At 39.5% G+C, this 21,043-nt stretch overlaps 1 protein-coding gene and 2 non-coding genes across 5 annotated transcripts in view; 2 read left to right on the top strand and 1 right to left on the bottom strand.

Moving 5' to 3' along the window:
- The window catches only part of MACROD2 (mono-ADP ribosylhydrolase 2), a 2,100,238-nt gene that overhangs the window by 1,048,530 nt on the left and 1,030,665 nt on the right, over positions 1–21,043 (top strand). The gene's annotated exons all lie outside the window — the stretch shown is intronic.
- On the bottom strand, positions 18,218–18,324 carry LOC116270844. The gene has a single exon (XR_004179152.1). It is a non-coding gene; the product is annotated as a U6 spliceosomal RNA (small nuclear RNA).
- On the top strand, positions 19,530–19,636 carry LOC116270846. Its single transcript, XR_004179154.1, has one exon. It is a non-coding gene; the product is annotated as a U6 spliceosomal RNA (small nuclear RNA).

Here is a 21,043-nt window from a genome sequence, read left to right as displayed (position 1 = left end):
ATCTAATAATAGTAAAGACAATTAGTATGGTAGAATTTCAAAGTATGGAGACTTTGGAAACTGTCTTTGCATAAATTATATCATTGAGAAAAACTATATCCCACAGTAAGCTGAGCTAACCCACTCCCTATCTTGCCTTTCCCTTAGTTATTCCTGGGCCTTTGGGCGAAGCTAATTTTGGAAGACATTTGGGCTATAGTTTAAATGAAAATAGGCCTTGCCCCCAAACTCAAACACTTTTATAAAGCTAATGGAAGGCCACAGGCTGGAGAGAGGAGGGAAGCCTGGGTCCTGCTAAGGCATAGACATAAATGATTGTCAGCCACTATTCCAGAGGTGCAACTTCCCCAATTACTCCTGTAATAACATCACTATTGTAGAACCTAAGATTGGCCTTTTGAGATATCTTTTCAGGTTTTTTTGCATGTCTGACACCCATGGCTCCACCTGGACCTGCCGATCCCACCCCTGTGGCCCCACCCAGAAGGTATTCAGCCTGTAGGTGGACAGCTTTGACCTCCTGTGATTTCATCTCCACCCCAACCAATCAGCAGCAAGCACCATTACCTGGCCAACACCACCCATTACCTGGCCAACACCACTTCCCTCAAACTGCCTTTAAAAAAGGCCTAACCTAGGAACTTTGGACAAGAATGGTTTGAGTACTAACTCTCTCTCCCACGTGGTGTGGCTTTCCTCTTGTCTATTAAACTCTTTCAATTACCATGCTAAAATCTTTCTTTATGCAGCGGGCAGTTACACTTTGCTGACATTTTTCTTAAAATCATGGGAAATAATTAGCTTTTCTTTAAATTGTATAAATATATCCCGTCTATCTGGTCTACACTTTAACCAGGTCAACAGAAGCAGAAACAAGTCATAAAAGTACCTTACAGTCAACTTCCAAAGGAAGTATTGTCATAGAAGTGTGAGATTTCCTAGGAGCTCTTATTATTAACCAATAGTTTTAACACCCTTTTACAGCATATCTTCAATTATACTAAGTACACAGGGCTATTTATTTTAAATGGGTGTACTACCAGATAACTATTTATTTATCAATACACATACAAACAAATACATTAATTTACATAGTATTTTATCTCTTTTGCCACTAAAGACATTCTTACTTCAGCCACAAGTTAAATAACAACAACGGCCACTTTTTTTTTTTTTTTCACTTACAAACTGTGGTTCAGATGGAAAGAAGGCACTTAAGTGAATAAGCTGTTTTTAAGTCTAGAACTCTTTGGTTGAGATAAAAATGGAAACTACGTGCTCTGGAAAAGCTGAGTAAATTCAAACTGTTTACTGTTAAATGCAACTTATTTATCAATTTAGGCAGTAAAGGTCTGAACACTCAAATTCTGTGAATGTCCTTATAAGCATTCACTTTGATGTGTAAAACTTTGTAGACTTGAAGGAGGGATTGTTTGACTTCCATATACTTCCAAATATTCCCTTCAGGCAGTTGCCTACAAAGTTAGAATATTGTGGCAAGTAAGGAGGAAATTAAGGATTGCTCTCTGAAAGTTATTTTGTCTTTCTACGTGGAACAATATATTCATTAGTGATAACAATCTAGATACGAATGATGTAATGAAGTATCGGTTGAACTAATGAGATGGGAAGCCACAAAGACCTATTGACTGTTTTGCTAAATAAAATCACCACCTTCAAACATAAAAACAATTGTTGAAAAAGCTTCTGTCAAAAATAAACCCTTCAGTATTTTATGACAAGTATTATTGACAGAATAGAAGAGACTGAAATTTCCTATCACTGTGGTTGGCTTTAAAGAATACAACTTTTAACACATCTTTCATCACTGTAATAATATGGTAATGATTAAATTCCCCTTAAAAAGCCCAAGGCATCTGTTTGTTTCGTGGAAACTTCCAAGTGTGTTCTGTACAGACTTGTTCAAGTGGGAGTTCATAAATGCAAGAGCAGTAAACTTCAGCTTATCTAACATGGCCAAGGAATGGTATGTTCTACTTGATCAAATATTCTTGTTGTTGGAGAGCTGTTTCACATAGCACATATTTTAATTTTCAAAGAGTAACCTTTGGTTAGCATTAAAGCAGCACTCACATAGCCTCTAGTTTGCTTTGATGCAGTAATAAAAGCTCAACTCCTTTATCCCCCACAATGCAGTTCTTCTATCTTCAGGTGCTTTCCAGGCTTTGGCCAGAATTTACCCATGGACCCCTCCTGTTATGGTTCTCAAACTGCGAATTCTGAGATTCACTGAGAGTCATCCAAGCTCTCAGTGAATCTCAGAATTTTTGCTCTGCCTCAAACCAGCCTACCAAGCCTTTATTACTTACGTGTGACTGGCTGGCCCCTTGTGGAATCAGTTTGAGCTTCAGTCTTTTAGTTGATAATTGTGTAAACATACTAACTATCCTTGAATCATGTTTGATTGAAAGAGCTGATGTTGCCTCTTAAGATTTAATTAAAATAAATGATTTGGAATCATATAATGATATAAACTTTTGTAATACGGAAACCTTATATATCGTCTCTAGCCTAAATTCTTTATTATAAACACAGTAGTTGTATTCTTGAGTGCCTTTTGTATTCTGGGCACTATACTAGTTGCTTTACAGAAGTTATCTCCAGGACTCATTAAAAAGACACAAAGAATGTGTTATATGTATGTACGGTGGAATATTATGCAGCCTTAAGAAGAGGGAAATCCTGGAGGATATTATGCTAAGTGAAATAAGCCAGACAAAGAAAGATAAATACATGACTTCACTTTAATGTGGAATCTAAAAAAGCTGAATTCATACAAACAGACAATAGAAAGGTGGTTATGGGGTTGGGGTGGGGGAGTGGGGAGATGTTGGTCAAAGGGTACAAACTTGTAATTATAAAATGAGTGAGTCCTGGAGATCTAATGTATAGCATGGTGACTGTAGTTAGTAAATTATATACTTAAAATTTGCTAAGCGAAGTCCCACCACAAAAAAAGGTAACTATCTGAGGTGATGCATATGCTAGTTAGCTTTATTGTGGTAATCATTTCACCATGTGTATGCATATCAAAATATCATGCTGTATACCTTGCATATATATAATTTTTATTTATCAGTATAAATAAATAAATAATACAAACTGAAAAAAATACAAATAAAGCAAAACAAAACTGTAAGATAATTTTAACTTTAAAGATAAATTTAACTGTAAGATAAATTTAATAGAAGCTTTGGAAATTACTACTCTTTGAGAGCATCAGCAGAGGAGCAGGTCTTCCATTCTTCCCGTGCAATGTCTGCCGCTGGGTCACTGCACACTGCTCTCGGGCTGGCTGCCTACTCTTCAGAAAGTCTGGGTACTTCACTCCCACCAATTGAGAAGTGTGCTTATTAAGATCCAGTTTGCTCTCAAACCTGTTTGTGTCAATTGACATTGAATAATTTCAACATAATGTGGACAAAAAGAGCATTTTTTAAAAAATGAAAAGTCTAAGGCTTTGCAAAATTTTGATAAAAGCCAATTGCTTTAAAAAAAATACTGTCAAAGTAGGTTTGGTGAGACCCCTGTAGAGGACTGGGGGAAACCATAGAAACCCAGGAGAGGCCGGGCACGGTGGCTCACGCCTGTAATCCCAGCACTTTGGGAGGCTGAGGCAGGTGGATCACGAGGTCAGGAGATCGAGACCATCCTGGCTAATGTGGTGAAACCCCGTCTCTACTAAAAATACAAAAAATTATCTGGGCGTGGTGGCCAGTGCCTGTAGTCCCACCTACTGCGGAGGCTGAGGCAGGAGAATGGTGTGAACCCCGGAGGCAGAGCTTGCAGTGAGCTGAGATTCCACCACTGCACTCCAGCCTGGGCGACAGAGCAAGACTCTGTCTCAAAAACAAACAAAAAACAAACAAAAACAAGCCCAAGAGAATTCTCACATTGTCTTGTAGACTCTCTTGTTCAATTTTAGAGATAATGGAAATTGTAATAATGCATCATGAATGAGGTTAGTATGAGAATGAGAGCTTGGAACTCTAACTGGTGGACTATGTCACTCAGGGTTCAGGTGCAGGAAACAGAAACCACTTTAGGTATTTTAAGTTAAAGGGATTGAATATAGGCAATTAAGTCCTGAGGATATAGGATTTTAAAAAAGGGCAGGAGGCTGAGGCTCTTTTCTGGCCTGCCAGGAATGACTCCCAGAACAGTACTCTGGAATTGGGCCACCAGGGTTGCTGCCACCTCCTTGTGATCATGACAGTAGAGGATCAGCGGGCCTCTACCTCCAATGCCACCTGTGCCTTTTAATACTCTCAGGAACACTGCTTCAGGAAACCCCAATAACTCCGGGGCCAGGCTTGCCCATCCAAAACAGCCAAGAATTTCTGTCCTCCATTCATCTTCTTTATGCAGACCAGGAGAAACCTGATTTGCATTCCGAATCCTAACTCCAAAGAAATCTGGGATCTGGAGGGTTTTGCTGTTCATCCTCTGTAGTACGTACAAGCGCAGTAGAAGAGGTGTGGGATTGAGGCTGAGTATCAAACTCCCTATCAAATCCCCCTAGAAAAGAACTGACTTTCTTTCTATGAAAATAAATTGGTGAATTAATGTGCTAATAGTTCTTTATTAAAATAAAACATTTGATATGTAGCCTATTTTATTGCCCAATTATAAGATTATTTAAAATCTTATAGAATTATTAAGATGGCCAGGCTTAGTGGGTCACACCTGTAATCCCAGCACTTTAGGAGGCCAAGGCAGGAGGATTGCTTGAACCCAGGAGTTTGAGACCTGCTTGGGCAACATAGGGAGACTCTGTCTTATGGATGCTCTCTCCAGATAAGGTCACATTCTGAGGAACTGAAGGTTAGGACTTCCACATACCTTGTATTTTTTTATTATTATTTTTGTAACATAGAGCGTTGCAGATAAGGCATTTCAGCAGGTATTTTTTGCATGCAGACTGTGTACAACACTTTGTGTGGGATGTTTATCAGGCAGAAGAAGGAAGAGGAAAGCAAAGATGACCTAATCATGGTGCAGGTTCTTGAGAAACTTAAAGCCTACTGAGAAAGATGGATGCACAGGCAGATAACCGTAATACTAGGTAGAAATAATTTAAGTATGAAAGGCTCTTTGGTGCTGAGAAGGACTGTTTCCTCCTTACATAAGAGGGAGAATCAACATAAACCACAGACATGTAGCTTACGTAGTAAAATGCATGTACTTAAAGTGGATGGTATGACATGACTGGAGCCAGTTTATTTGTTCATTTATTGTTTAAAATAAACTATGTTTATTATCACCTTATTAAAGAAGTACCTATTACTTTGCATCATGGTTGGATGGATTTTTTTTCCTTTTCTTTTTCCTTTTCTGTGGGGTTAGTGGAGGAGGAGTTGGGAAGCTTGAGTAAAAGCCTTATTCTGCCAGAAAATGTAGCAGTTATATGTAATTGGCTGTCTGTACTCAGAGAAACGGGAGAACCTGTGGGGTTCAGCATGGTGGGCTTTGATTAAACAATGATCATATATGAGGCAGTTGGATCCTGCTGCAAATGCTGGTTGCACAGCTTCAGACAAAAGGAGGTTCTTTGTCACAGGAAAAAACCAGCAATTGTACCCCATTTCTGCATCCTGGTCTATTTATGATGGGTGTCCACCCAGGCCACTGGGGACAGCCTAGGTCACACTGATTTTGAGTCTCCAAACACTCCACCGGGACTAGTTTTAAAATATGCCCCTTCAGTTGATCCCTCCCCAAAGAAACCTAAAACATATAGGATTCTTGGCAAACTCTGTCATCATGACATTATATAAGATTTATAAAGCCCTCCCGAAGATTGCTGTGGGATTATGGAAGCTCCTTGGGTGCCTTCCAGCCCCTCTCATCAACTTTTCACACTATGGAGGAGATAAGGGAAGGAGACTCATCATCACCCCAGGTGTATGTCTTCTCACACTTGCTCTTCTGGACTCAGAGGACAGAGGTCTGATTATAAGAATTATTCATTATTACCCAAAATTTCTATAAAGAGCACGTTTTGTTTATCTAAGCAAAACTATAGCATGAGACCAAATATCGCCGTTGGGTTTTTGTTGTAATTACGCTACATGTTTCCCCCTGATTTTTAGAAATTTAGCTTTTGAAATAGAAGATAAACTAAAGAAAACTTCTTCCCACTTAATTTTTTTCCATATTTTTTCTCAGCCTTTGAAACACAGAGGTCTCTCCCCACCTCCCAATTTTTTTTATTTTTTACACTGAATACATTGTTTCAGCTTAGTTATGGATTGTTTTCTGAAATGTATCTCCTGACTTCCAACTAAATTTCAACATAGAAGCAAGTGCTTTTATTCTTTCTTCTTTCCCAGATATATAAAGTATCTAGTTCTTGTGTTATTGGCAAGATTATGTTTCCTTTGTTTTCTTAACCTCAACTTCATAAAAACAGCTCACTTCATGCTTTTACTCCAAGATTGGAGAGTTCAAACATTTATAAATCCAAAAACAACATGTTGCCCTACAGAAATTCACCACTTGAATCTGAGCAGTGTTGCGGGGTATGCCATCATGATAGGCAGCAATGGCAAAAGCAAAGGTAAAAAGAAGAAAAATAGTTTTTTGAAATGTGCACTTTGAATTATTTGTCAGACTAAATAAATAGCATTACCCTATCTTCCCTACCTTATGCAGAACCACATTTTAGAAAATCAGCACCAGCCAAAAGTGTAATGCACCATGCCACCATTTAGGTAGTTACACATTATTTGAAGATATTCCTTAAAATGCCTGCTAAGCCACTTTTATCTCTTCTGCTATAGCAGAGGCACGGAACAGTAGAAAGCAACTAAATAGCTTCGTGTTATTCTTTACTTGAAAAATGAATTACAGTCCCAAGATCGTTATAGCCATGGTATTCGCTCCTAAAACAAATGTAGAGTTCAGGTCATTTAATTTTATGGTTATAGATAAATGCAGCCACATGAGAACAAATAACTTAAACAGTGATTAGCATTAAGTCTACTTGTGTCAACACAAGATTTGAGGACATAATGAATCTTCTATTTATTTTCTGGGCGTTTCTTAAAACCATGTTTGGTCCTATTAATCCATGAAATATCCATTAGTTCATATACCCGCCATTTTTTATATTTGTAGCTTAGCAACACAAAGACAACAAAAATGTAGTAATAATAATAAACCAGCAAGTAAATTAACTTAGTGTTGTTTGCTTTGTTTTGTTTTGAAATGAGCATCAGTGAACCTAGTACTATATCTGCCAATGCCTTGCTCGTATCAGGAGCTCTTAGAAAAAGTTCACACCTAACAGCACTATGAGTTGGAAATGCCTATTTTAGATGTGTTTCTCCCATGTTTTTCCTCCAAAATCACTCAGTGAACCTGGCTTTACTTGTCTTATTTTGGAGTGACATCCTCAAAGCATGCTGAGGACTGCAGCTACCAAATATAAAGCTGGAAAGGAGTGATGCTGCCTGATGCTAGTGACAAGTGGTTCCTTGTGTGGCAGACAGATCCAAGATGGATTCATGTTCAAGCCAAGCCCTTTCCCCTCCACTCTCTCACGAGGGGTGACAGAGAAGTATGTGTGGCTTGTCCATAGACCTCCTGACCCTTCTGCCACCTTTGAGTTGACACCGCTTTCTGATCTGAGACAGTTTGTCATTTAGGGTCAGTAGTTTTGCCATTCAGTGAAGTCGTGCAATGGATTTCCTCTGTGGTGGGAGGAAAAGCAGGCAAGAGAGAGGGAAAGGGACAGGGATTGAGGTGGGATAGGGAGGAGAGAGAGAGAGAGAGAGAGAGAGAGAGAGAGAGAGAGAGAGAATCTCTTTTACTAAATGTCATCTTTGCCTTTTTAATTGGTATTTTTAGATCATAATAACTTTCCTATGTTAATAGCTAAACCCTGTCCTTACTATCCATTCAGTGTCTATTATATGCTCATACCTGTGAGGCTCAGTGATGGGAAATGACACAGTACTCTTTGTTCCCCCAAGTTCTTTTTGCCATTTTTCCTGGCCATGGTCTCATCAAAGCATTTGGAAAATGTGCAGCTGTGGTCTTCCAGGAGGGGACAGATACTGTATTAATCGAGTCAGTACCTGTTGTCTCCACTCTTTCATGACTTAACCCTTCCCCTCTCTCTCCATCCAGCTATGTGGTTTGTGTTGAATTAACTGTCCTTGCTGCAGGATGAGGCCCTAATGTGTTTAAGCTAATCACGATTTCCTAACCCTTGGGTCATGGTGTTTGGCTCAGGGTTGGTCATGTGTTTTTAGCAAGGCAGTCTCAGGGCTTTTTGCAGCCTTTCCAACTCTGGCCTCTACCTCTTGTTATAAATGAAGATGCATTGAGCACCGTGTGCTCTTGGCACTCATGTTATGACCAGAGGACAACAACATCAGGCAGATACAGCAGAAGTCAGAGAGGGGAGATGCAAACAAATAGGGTGTTTTGGTAGTTCCCTGTAGCCCATGCTACCGCTGGATGTTTCAGTTATATGTGATAGTAGATTCCTTTCATTAAAGGCTGTTTGATGGGTTTTTCTTATTTGTCACCCAGATAAACCCGAAAGAGTCACAAAAACCTGAATGAATTTCAAAATACTTTGTCATTAATTCTTAACTGGGTGGTGGAAGCTAAACAAGGAAAACACCAATTATGGCAAACCGTCGTGAACAGTGAAAGTTTGACACTAACAATAATGCAAAAGACCTGAAAGGTAAGACCACTGAAGTTTTGCATCAGATCAGCCAGGTTTCTCCCTTTCTCTGAACTGAAGAAAAATAGTCTACATCATGGCTGTTTGTTTTAACATAAAAAGTGTGAGGAAATGAACATCCAGCCCTAAGCTACAGTAAACAGCTCATTCAAGCAAATTACCTAGAACAAAAGAAACACCTCTGACATAATGTGGGGGTCCAAACGCGAAAATAATAGGACACTCAGCAAAGTCCCAGTACCCCTGTAACAAGAGCCCGGTAGTTCTAATAGCATTTGGAGCCGATGGGAAGGAGTACTTTTAAAATGTGATACAGTTGGTGCTGACATCTCTTTACCTTTGATTTTTCTTCTCCCTCCTGAATAGGAAAGCAGAGCTAGCTCTGTCATATTGAGCCAGTTGGTAATAGGCTCTGCCAGGCGTGGAAGAGATAAAAGCCACCACCTGCCTCACCCACGCTCCCCCTACCCCATTTCCCGGTCTCCAGTTGTCTGCACAGCTGCCGACAGCCGGTCATTGTTCCACCCCAGAGCTGCCTGGGAGCTCAGCCGTCCCAGTCTCAGAAGCACAATTGCAGTTTGAATGCAGCTCCTGGGTGGGTTTCCTGTGCACCTTGGCCATGACCCCTTGGAGGGCTATATGCCTGCAAGTTGAGCAGAGTCTGGTCAGACACGGCTTAAGCGCCTGCCATGTGCCAGGGCCTATGAACAGGAGAGCACAAACCAGCGTTACAGAGAGGGAAAAGGGTTTGAGCAAAAACAAGAGAAGAAAAAGTATGTATGACAACATTTGGGGGGCATCTATTAGTTTTTTGGGTGTCCGGGCTCCACTCATCTTACTTGCTGAGTAGAACCCCTCTTCTCCTCGAGTATTTCTCCCAGGCCTGGCCAGTGAGAGCATTGCATTCCCTCCTGGCAACTGTGATTGGGTCAGAGATGGCAAACGACTTAGCTGAATGAAGCCCCTGAGCCTCATTGCACAGACCTAGCTTTGAGAAATGAGGGAGATTCTCTTCTTTCTTTCTACTTGAGAGGAGAATTTATAAAGAGGAGTAGTCGGAAGTAAGCCTGAAAGAGCATTTTGTGGCCAATATATTCCTGCTTGCTGGGCATGGTAGACATTGTGATAAGCAACTCAGAACCACCCCCGACTTTGGAATAAAGGACTTGTTCCCCAGCGGCTGAGAGTGAGACTGGTAGACAGTCCTCAACTGTCAGGCCCCTTTGAGGATTGCCTCAACTGAAGACAGCCATCGTGTGCAAGGCCATGCCACCTTTTTGGCATAATCCACATCCAATGACTGATCAAAGTAGGGGTGTAGAGACTTGACCTTTTTGCTGCAATTCAGGACAACTCTGGAAGGTCAACCCATCTTCAGCATTCCTTCCAGGGCCAACTGAAACTTCCCTTGAGGTTGCATTGCAGCTCCCTCTGCCCAATCCTGCTTCTGTCCTTTCCCTTCTATGGCAGTGGATCCCAAGAGGCCTCCCTAATAAAGCTCCTGCAGGGTAACCTGCCTTCCAGGGAGCCCAACCTACAACACCAAGAAAAATTGCTTGTATTTTTTCCTAGCGGTGGAGCTTAGTGACTGAAGTGAAGCATGATCACTCTGAGCAGAAGGATGGCAATAAACTGAAGCATGACTTAAGAAGATGATGCAAATCATCACATTCTTCCTGCCTGTAGCTCAGGATCCAAACATCAATGAAAGTCATGGCCATGCACCTCTCCTTTTAGGCCATATGGCATTCAGTGTGCAGTTGACTATTCAACAAATTGACCACTTGTTTTGGTTTTATGCAGGCACAGTCTGAAAGTCATAGTTCTGCTGTGAACATCAAATACCTTTTAATGATGCTTGACATGAAAACCACCATATAGTCTTATATTTCCCCCTGGTTGTCTGATGTGCAGCATCTTTTAAAGAAAGTTTATGGCAGTTACCTTTATATGGCATAACTCTTACTAAGTTTAAAATGAAAATGTTATCACAAGTGGCGTTTCCCATCCCATTTCAAATGTAGAGCACGGCGAGAATTCTCAGGAAATTAAAATATTGCCTTTAAAGCCCTGCTTTTATGGTGATGTGAAGGAAATTGCAGCACACTAGCATTTATCCAACTATCAAGATTTTTTATAGTCTAAAATATTTGCCAACTTCTTCCCCATGTGAAATCTATTATATGCAATGATTTAAAACAAACATCATGTGCACTATATGTTGGAGATGCTTTTAATAACTTGGAGTCAGAGTAAATGATCACCAGGGCTCAGAGTTAACACAGGTTGAAAGGATACCCTTAAAATCATGACAGTGGCCTTGTATTAAGCTTGTGGTTTACATGCTTTTCTCCGTACTGACTCGCTAAAATACACAGGCGTTCCTCCAGTGAACTGTGTGTGAGTGTATATGTGCATTGCATATTCACACATTCCATATTGCTTCTGAAACATAATTGTATGTAAATGATTGTAAAAAGCAGAAATCTAAGCTACCTCAGTACTGTTATATAATCTGTAACAGATTTGCCAGCCTAAAAGCCTAATTCTATTGTAAGATCTAAATTCATACATTTTATAGAATATATGATATTGATGTGGTCCATAAACAGTTTTTGATGAGATTCCACCTTATACAAACCCAGTTTTTATTGTACTCTTTTGTAATAATTTTGTATAATGTTAGTCTCTTCAAAAGCGAGACCAGCACCTATTCGTTTTTAAGTCCCACTACATAGCACCGTATGACATGTTGCGGTGCTACTTGAATCTTTTTAGAATGGATCAGGATTTCAGGATGTCCCAAAAATCTTAGAAGCTGTAATAATCTCAACAGTATAAACACTAATACTTGTAACATTATTATATAAATGTTTAATAATGCAAACTTCTTTTACAGTAATTTAGTTTTTGAACTTTTAATATTTTTTTATTTTAGATTTTTTTTTGTTTTATTTAACATTTGGCATCTTCAGAGGAACTGCAACCAAACTTTAAATTACAGATTTATTATTCAAGAGTCACAGAATTCTATGACTATACAAGAAACTTACTAATTGAACTTTCAAATCATAGTTTCATAGGTTTTTACATAACCTTTATATATCTAAAGTTATTAATGCTTAAAACTGTACTGTGACTTTTGAGCACTCTAAAAGTCTGGTTGTTAATTTTTTTTCTACATTTTTAATTTCCTATCTATATGTTTCTTTTTTTTTTTTTTTGATAGTGCCCCCAGCACACAATTTTCCCAGTAATCACAAGCATGCAAAATATAATTTCCTTGCCAGTTCATGTTCCATACACTCTAATTGTGAAAACCACTGTATTTAGTGACAACTTTAATCTTCAGTACTTGGAAGAAGGCAACATGGGTTAAGATTACGAAAGAGGACATAATTACTGAGTTCTAGGTATCTTCATGTTTTTAAAACAAAGGTTCTGGAACTGATGTTCATGAAACAGGTAAGCCCCTCACTGAACCAGTTCTGTTGTGTTGATACATTTCTTGTTAGAAGTATGGCAGGAAGCAAAGCAAAATGCTTATAGAAAAACATGTACTTTAGCAGCAAGATGGTTATTTGAGCATATAGTTTTCCTCTTGGGTGTCCTTGAATAGGCCTGTGTTGAGTTGAAGGGAGCCAAGATCATAAACCAGACATAAAGAGCTCTAAGCACAGGTTTAAAAAATGGAAGCTTCTTGGAACCATGTTCTATTTGGCAGAAACAAACCCTGACTCAGCCTTTTCATTTTTGCACGTTAAGTACACTGAATTCTCTGCCTCATCCAAGGTGTGGATCTTTCTTGAAAAACCTCTAGTTGAAGTCTTTTCCTTTATGTCTGCAAGAATTAAAGGTCACAGGCTCTTGTTTCTAGACAAGGACAGTTCACTTTCTGGGTGTTAATGAAAATCCTTCTCTCTTGAATACTTAGAGTATTATAACAGTCATGAAAATAAATGATGAAAATACAATCACATGTTATGGGTGGAGGGCAGCAGGGTGTGGTGTGTAACTTCTCCGTCTAGATGACCCTTCAAAGTGCCTTATTTCTTTCTGTAACTGTCCTGGGCTTCAGACTGCTGACTGTCCTTTCCTGTTCTGAGCTGCTACAGTCAATCCTGATATGGTTTGGATGTTTGTCCCCTCCAAATCTCATGTAGAAATGTGATCACAGTGTGAGAAGTGGGGCCCAGTGGGAGGTATTTGGGACACTGGGACAGATCCCTCTAGATGGCTTGGTACCCTCCCCACAGTAATGAGTGAGTTCTTGCTCTATTCCTTCACACAAGAGTTGGTTGTTTAAAAGAGCCTGGCACTTACTGCCTCTCTCTCTCTCGCTTCCTGTCTTGTCATGTGTATTAGTTTGTTTTCATGCTGCTGATAAAGACATACCCAAAACTGGGAACAAAGAAAGGTTTAATTGGACTTACAGTTCCACATGGCTGGGGAGGCCTCAGAATCATGTTGGGAGGCAAAAGGCACTTCTTACATGGTGGTGGCAAGGGAAAATGAGGAAGAAGCAAAAGCAGAAACCTCTCATAAACCTATCAGATCTTGTGAGACTTATTCACTATCACAAGAATAGCATGGGAAAGACCAGCCCCCATGATTCAATTATCTCCTCCTGGGTCCCTCCCACAACACGTGGGAATTTTGGGAGATACAATTCAAGTTGAGATTCTGGTGGGGTCACAGCCAAACCATATCATGTTGCCCCTGGCCCCTCCAAATCTCATGTCCTCACATTTCAAAACCAATCATGCCTTCCTAGCAGTCCTCCAAAGTCTTAGCTCATTTCAGCAGTAACCCAAAAGTCCACAGTCCAAATTCTCATCTGAGACAAGGGAAGTCCTTTCTGCCTATGGGCCTGTAAAATCAGAAGCAATGTAGTTACTTCTTAGATTCAATGGGGGTACAGGTATTGGATAAATATAGTCATTCCAAATGGAAGAAATCGGCCAAAACAAAGGGGTTAAAGGGCCCCAGGCAAGTCTGAAATCCAGCGGGGCTGTCAAATCTTAAAACTCCAAAATGATCTCCTTTGACTCCATATCTCACATCCAGGTAATGCTGATACAAGAGGTGGATTCCCAAAGCCTCGGGCAGCTCCGCCCCTGTGGCTTTGCAGGGTACAGCCTTCTTCGTGGCTGCTTTCACAGGCTGGCATTGAGTGTCTGTGGCTTTTCCAGGCACACAGTGCAAGCTGTCAGTGGATCTGCCATTCTGGAGTCTGGAGGACGGTGGCCCTCTTCCCACAGCTCCACTAGGTGGTACTTCAGTAGGGACTCTGTGTGGGGGCTCCAACCCCATATTTCCCTTCTGCACTGCCATAGCAGAGATTCTCCATGAGGGCACCACCCCTGCAGCAAACTTATTCCTGGGCATCCAGGCATTTCCGTACATCTTCTGAAATCGAGGAGGAGGTGTCCCAAACCTCAATTCTTGACTTCTGTGCACCTGCAGGCTCAACACCATGTGGAAGCTGCCAAAGCTTGGGGCTTACACCCTCTGAAGCCACAGCCCAAGCTTTATGTTGGCCTCTTTCAGCCATGGCTGGAGCAGCTGGGACACAGGGCACCAAGTCCCTAAGTTGCACACAGCCTGGGGACCGTGGACTCAGTGCATGAAATCACTTTTTCCTCCTGAACCTCTGGGCCTGTGATGGGAGGGGCTGCTGGGAAGTTCTCTGACATGGCCTGGAGACATTTTCCTAGTGGTCTTGAGAAATAATATTAGGCTTCTTACTACCTATGTAAATATCTGTAACCGCCTTGAATTACTCCCCAGAAAATGGCTTTTCCTTTTCTATCATATAGTCAGGCTGCAACTTTTCCCAAACTTTTGTGCTCTGCTTCCCTTATAAAACTGAATGCCTTTTATAGCACTCAAGTTACCTCTTGAATGCTTTGCTGCTTAGAAATTTCTCCTGCCAGATACCCTAAATTATCTCTAAAGTTCAGAGTTCCACAAATCTTTAGGGTAGGGGCAAAATGCCACCAGACTCTTTGCTAAAACATAGCAAGAGTCACCTTTGCTCTAGGTCCCAATAAGTTCCTCATCTCCATCTGAGATTACCTCAGCCTGAATTTTATTATCCATATTGCTCTCAGCATTTTGGGCAAAGTCATTCAATGAGTCTCTAGGAAGTTCCAAACTTTCCCATATTTTCCTGTCTTCTTCTGAGCCCTCCAAACTGTTCCAACCTCTGCCTGCTATCCAGTTCCAAAGTTGCTTCCACATCTTTGAGTGTCTTTTCAACTCCACTGTACTGGTACCAATTTACTAGATTAGTCAGGGTTCTCTTAGAGGGACAGAATTAATAGGATATATATCATATATATGTGTATGAAAGGGATATATCTATATATATATATATATATAGAGAGAGAGAGAGAGCGCTCTAAGCACAGGTTTAGAATATATATATTCCATTCTTGTGATAGTTTGCTAAGAATGATGGTTTCCAGCTGCATCCATGTCCCTACAAAGGACACAAACTCATCGTTTTTTTATGGCTGCATAGTATTCCATGGTGTATATGTGCCACATTTTCTTAATCTAGTCTGTCACTGATGGACATTTGGGTTGATTCCAAGTCTTTGCTATTGTGAATAGTGCCGCAATAAACAAACGTGTGCATGTGTCTTTATAGCAGCATAATTTATAATCCTTTGGGTATATACCCAGTAATGGGATGGCTGGGTCATATGGTACATCTAGTTCTAGATCCTTGAGGAATCGCCATACTGTTTTCCGCATGTTCTCACTCATAGGTGGGAACTGAACAATGAGATCACTTGGACTCGGGAAGGGGAACATCACACACCGGGGCCTATCATGGGGAGGGGGGAGAGGGGAGGGATTGCATTGGGAGTTATACCTGATGTAAATGACGAGTTGATGGGTGCTGACGAGTTGATGGGTGCAGCACAGCAACATGGCACAAGTATACATATGTGGCAAACCTGCACGTTATGCACATGTACCCTAGAACTTTAAGTATAATAGTAATAAAAAATAAAAAAAAATTTAAAAAAAAGAATATATATATTCTAAAGGGCTAGACCCATCTCTCCTTTTCACGTTTTTCTGCCTGCTTTATATTCGCTGGAAGCTGATTAGATGGTGCCCACCAGATTAAGGGTGGATCTGCCTTCCCCAGCCCACTGACTCAAATGTTCATCTCTTTTGGCAACACCCACACAGACACACCCAGGATTAATACTTTGCATCCCTCAATTCAATCAAGTTGACGCTCAGTATTAACCGTCATACCATGTGACGTGCCTGTTCCTCCTTTGCTTTCTACCATGAGTAAAAGCTTCCCGAGGCCTCCCTTGAAGCTGAGCAGATGCTGGTGTCATGCTTGTACAGCCTGCAGAATTATTGCCTAAATTTACCTGTTTTCTTTATAAATTACCCAGTCTCAAGTATTCTTTATAGTAACACAGAACAGTCGAATATAGATGCCTTGCTGGGTTTGCTCTCCTTTAAGCCAGGAGGTGTAATGGGACTATTATTCTAGTTTTCCCTTCTGCCTTTGAACAGACACACACACACACACACACACACACACACACACACACAACACACACAGAGTTTTCTTAGAAATAAGAAAGGAAGAAAACATTTAATTCTCATTAGGACCTAAAACTTTACAACGACACAAAGTTATGAGCTTCTATTGTGTAAGAACGTTGTATCATTCAGTCATTGAAATAACCCCTTTTATAAGTCAAAAACAAGCCAAAACAAAATTTAAAACCCCGAAATGCAAAGAGGATGAGCAGTTGTTTGTAGTCCAGAAGCTGGTGGGTGGCAGGTTTGTCTAACTGCAAAGCTTTTTTCCACTACACCCCTGCTGGCCCATATGAGAAGCAGAGAGATTATGACAAACAACAATAAATAGAGATGTCTATATTTACCAAAGCCTGGAAAAGCTAGTACCACTTATGGCCTCCTTTTCTAGACTCTTGACTTAACAGACAGCTTTCCTTCTTTAATGCCCAAGGGTGGAGTTCTTTAAACCTTTTCATTACTTCATAGTCCAGATCATACTAACTGTGCCTTCTAGAACATAATGATACAGTTAGATGAGGGCATATTACAAATAAAAGAAAAAATGAAGGGGAGAAGAAGAAAAACAAAGTTAGAGACCATTTGACTATTCTTGAATAGGATTGACAAACACTTTCTGTAAAGGGCCAAGAATAAGTATTTTAGTTTTTGTTCACCAAGAGGTAAAATTGAGGATATTGTGTAGGTACTGATTAGCAAGAGAGAAAACAAATTTTTACAAACATTTTATTGATGAAATTAAACATAATAATTGAATATAATACTTAAAATATTAACTAGTAAATAAGAAAGAAAATTTATTCTAGTAATGAAAAGGATGAAATCATTTTTGGGTGGGTAACATTTTGCTTAATTGTTGTTCAAAATTAGTTTTCCTGTCATCAAACTGATCATAAGTGCGTATTTATAAAAAGCATTCTTAGCATCTGGGTTATACTGAAAGAGATGGGAGGCTAGATTTGACCTGCAGACTATAGTTTGCCTACTTCTGCTGCAAAATCTCATGTGGATATTTACATCTCATGGAATCTAGGAGAAGCCACTACTGTGTTCTCTTGATTTCCCAAGTCCTCACCTGAAAGGTCATCTTAAGGAAGGACTTATCAACATTTTTTCCTGGGATACTTCTATCTATACTTTAAGGATTATGGATAAATGGCTTGAGACACTAGGAGAGAGGAGTTAGAAGCTGTCTCAATGAAATTTCCATAAGATCTATCTGAAAAAAATTACGTGAGTTTTGAAAATTACTCTATATTGTGATCATATTTGTTTCCTGAAGCCTCTGTCTCAAATAAAACCAAAGTCAAAAGAAGATTCACCATATTGCCAAGTAAAGGAAGCTAATTTGAAAAAGCTACGTATTGTCTGCTATCAACTGCAGTCATGATCCACTTAATAATAGAGAGAGGTCCTGAGAAATGCGTTGTTAGGCAATTTTATCATCATGAGAGCATCGCAGAGTGATTTCTGCAAACCTAGATGGTATAGCCTACTACACACCTAGGCTATATTGGTATAGTCTATTTCTCCTAGGTGACAAACTTGTACATGTTACTGTACTGAGTAGTATACGCAAATACAACACAATGCTAAGGATTTGTGTATCTAAACATGTATAAACTTAGAAAATATCCAGTAAAAATACAGTATTATAATCTTATAAGACCACCATTGTCATATATGTAGTCTGATGTTGACGGAAGTGGTGTAATATGGCACATGACTCTATATGACACTCTGGAAAAGGAAAAACTATAGGAGACTGTCTATATACACATATATATGTATACACATATAGTCTTCTATATATACACATATGTATATATGTATTTACATATACATAGGAGACTATATACATATATGTATACATATATGTGTGTGTGTGTGTGTGTGTGTGTGTATATATGTACTTTTTTCATGGAATGCTTCACAAGTTTCCATGTCATCCCTACACAGGGGCCATGCTAATATTCTCTGTATCATTCCAATTTTAGTATATGTGTTGCCAAAGCAAGCACTACAGACAATAAAAATATCAGAAGTTGCCAGGCATTGGGCAGGCAAAGAGATGGCTAGGTGGAACACATGGCATTTTTAGGGTGGTGAAATATTATGTATGATACTGTAATGGTGAATACATGTCATTATGCTTTTGGCAAAACTCATAGAGCTATGTAACATGAAGAGTGAACCCTAATGTAAACTATTGACTTTAGTTAATAATAGTGTATCAATACTGGTTCAGTAACAAATGTACCACACCAGTGCCAGATGTTAATAATAGAGGAAAGTGAGAAAGAGGGGAGAGGAGTGTATGGGAACTCTCTGTACTTTCTGCTCAATTTTTCTGTAAGCCAAAAATCACTCAAAAAAATCTATCAATTAAGAAAATAAATACATATATTTATGTGCCCATACATCTGCTACTGTGCATGCAAACAAGCAAAGTTAGCAGGAATAACTGTTGCATTATGTGATCCTTTCCAATATTTTTTGTGTCTATTTTATTTATTAGTAAAGAATTACCTCAAATATGGTGAGTGTTTGCAATTATGAAGCTATTATTATTTGTTGCTGTATACAACATTGGTTGTATCCCTATGTTACACAAACATGACAGACATTTTAGCTAATTAACCTATAATTGCAGGTTCCTACCAATGTAGGCAACTGCACATTAAATACCAATTCACAGTCTGAAGTATTGAGGATCTAATGTCAGAGAAGCTCCACTTCCTGGCTTTCTTTTCATTGTTCCTAGTAATATTTTTTGATGTTTTTATTGGTGGTAGACTTTGATTTTGTATCATTAAAGTTGGATAGAACATATTTTATGGAATTTTACTTGAAAGAGACTATTTGAAGCAGAATAGTCTATACAATTTATGAACATGACTTAGAAATCTTATATTCATGTGACAGTCTCATTCACATTTAATCTTTAAATCAGACATTCACGACAGAATTTTAGAGCATTCTTGCACACACTGGTGATATATTCTAAAGAAGACAAGATGACCTGGTTCTCCACAATGACAAGTAAGCAGCAATTAACTCTTCTCATTACATAGCTTTATGAGTTTTGCCAAATGCATAATGACATGTATCTACCATTACAGTGTCATACAGAATAGTCCACTACTACAAAAATGCCATGTGCTGCAGTTAGCCATCTCTTCCTCTGCCCAACGCCTGGCAACTTCTGATATTTACATGGTCTCTAGTGCTTTCTTTGGCAACACATATACTAAAATTGGAATGATGCAGAGAATATTAGCATGGCCCCTGTGCAGGAATGACACAGAAATTTGTGAAGCATTCCATAAAAAATATATATATATATAATATATATATATATATTCTCTATAATTTTTTCTTTTGCAGTGTGTCATATAGAGTCATGCGCCATAATTTCTATACCTGTGATGCAGTTACTTTTACAAGACCTTGGAGGATGCGTACTGGCCACATGCCCAGGTCAGGCTTAAGTTCCCTCAGGTACACTCTAGTGTCATGATGCCATCGTTTGCTAAAAAGTGGCACAGAGTATTAAGAAGGCAGCTCTAGAAGGAAAAGCCTTGGGCTAAAGTCCCAAGAGACACTTAGAACCTCTATAACTGGAAATATAAGCTCATTCAAATATTTTTGAGTTTTAAATGGACATTTATGTCTTCAGAAAACTCTGAGAGGATTATTTGGGCCACCATTCATAGATGTCCCCTATGGAGAAAGGTTAGGAGCTACATATATTCCAGCCCTCACTCCTGGCTCTTAGATATGTCTTCCCAGAGAGGGTATGCTTTCCTAATCACGTAGAAGCATCACAGGGTAGGCTAGCATCACCCCGTTGATGATCCATTGTATTAGTCTGTTCTCACACTGCTAATAAAGCCATACTCAAGACTGGGCAATTTATAATGGACTCACAGTTCCACATCACTGAGGAGGCCTCACAATCATGGCAGAAGGCAAAGGAGAAGCAAAGGCATGTCTTACATGGCGGCAGGCAAGAGGGCGTGTGCAGGAGAACTCTCCTTTAGAAAACCATCAGATCTCATGAAACTTACTTACTATCATGAAAACAGCATAGGAAAGACCTGTCCCCATAATTCAGTTACTTCCCATGGGTTCCCTCCTATGACATGTGGGAATTATGGGCACTGCAATTCAAGATGAGATTTGGGTGGGAATACAGCCAAACCATATCACCCAAGGAACACATCAAAAATCACTTCTCACACATTTTCACTGGAGCACACAGGCTGAACTCCATGAACTGTGGTGTCTTCATTGGTCAAATGGGGATAAATGTACTACCACCTTGAAAGCCTCCTGTGAGGATTAACTGATTTAACGTGTGAGTGTTCAATAAGTGTAAGCAGGTCCTATCCTACTCATAGCCTAGAATTTTCACAATGATTAAAGAAGCATGTAAACTGGACCTCATAGGTCCTCAATAGTGGATACCTTTATTACTGATAAAATTTAATTAGATTTATTTCTCCTACCCTACATCATTCTGGTCCAAAGAGCAGTAACTCTGTAGAACTAAGTTTAGTATCAAAAGAGATTTATTGAAAGTATGCCATATTCTAGGCATTAAAAAATACTACTATTCACTACTTAATCCTTAAAGTTTCTCTTTGAGGTTACTATTTTATAGTCTCCATCTAGATGAGAGAATTAAGCAGCTTTAAAATCATGAATTTTAACAGGAGGGACAAGAAGGAAGAAGAA

Source organism: Papio anubis, chromosome 16 (genome assembly GCF_008728515.1).
Source record: "Papio anubis isolate 15944 chromosome 16, Panubis1.0, whole genome shotgun sequence".
NCBI lineage: Eukaryota > Metazoa > Chordata > Mammalia > Primates > Cercopithecidae > Papio > Papio anubis.
This window is presented reverse-complemented; position numbering and strand designations above follow the sequence as displayed.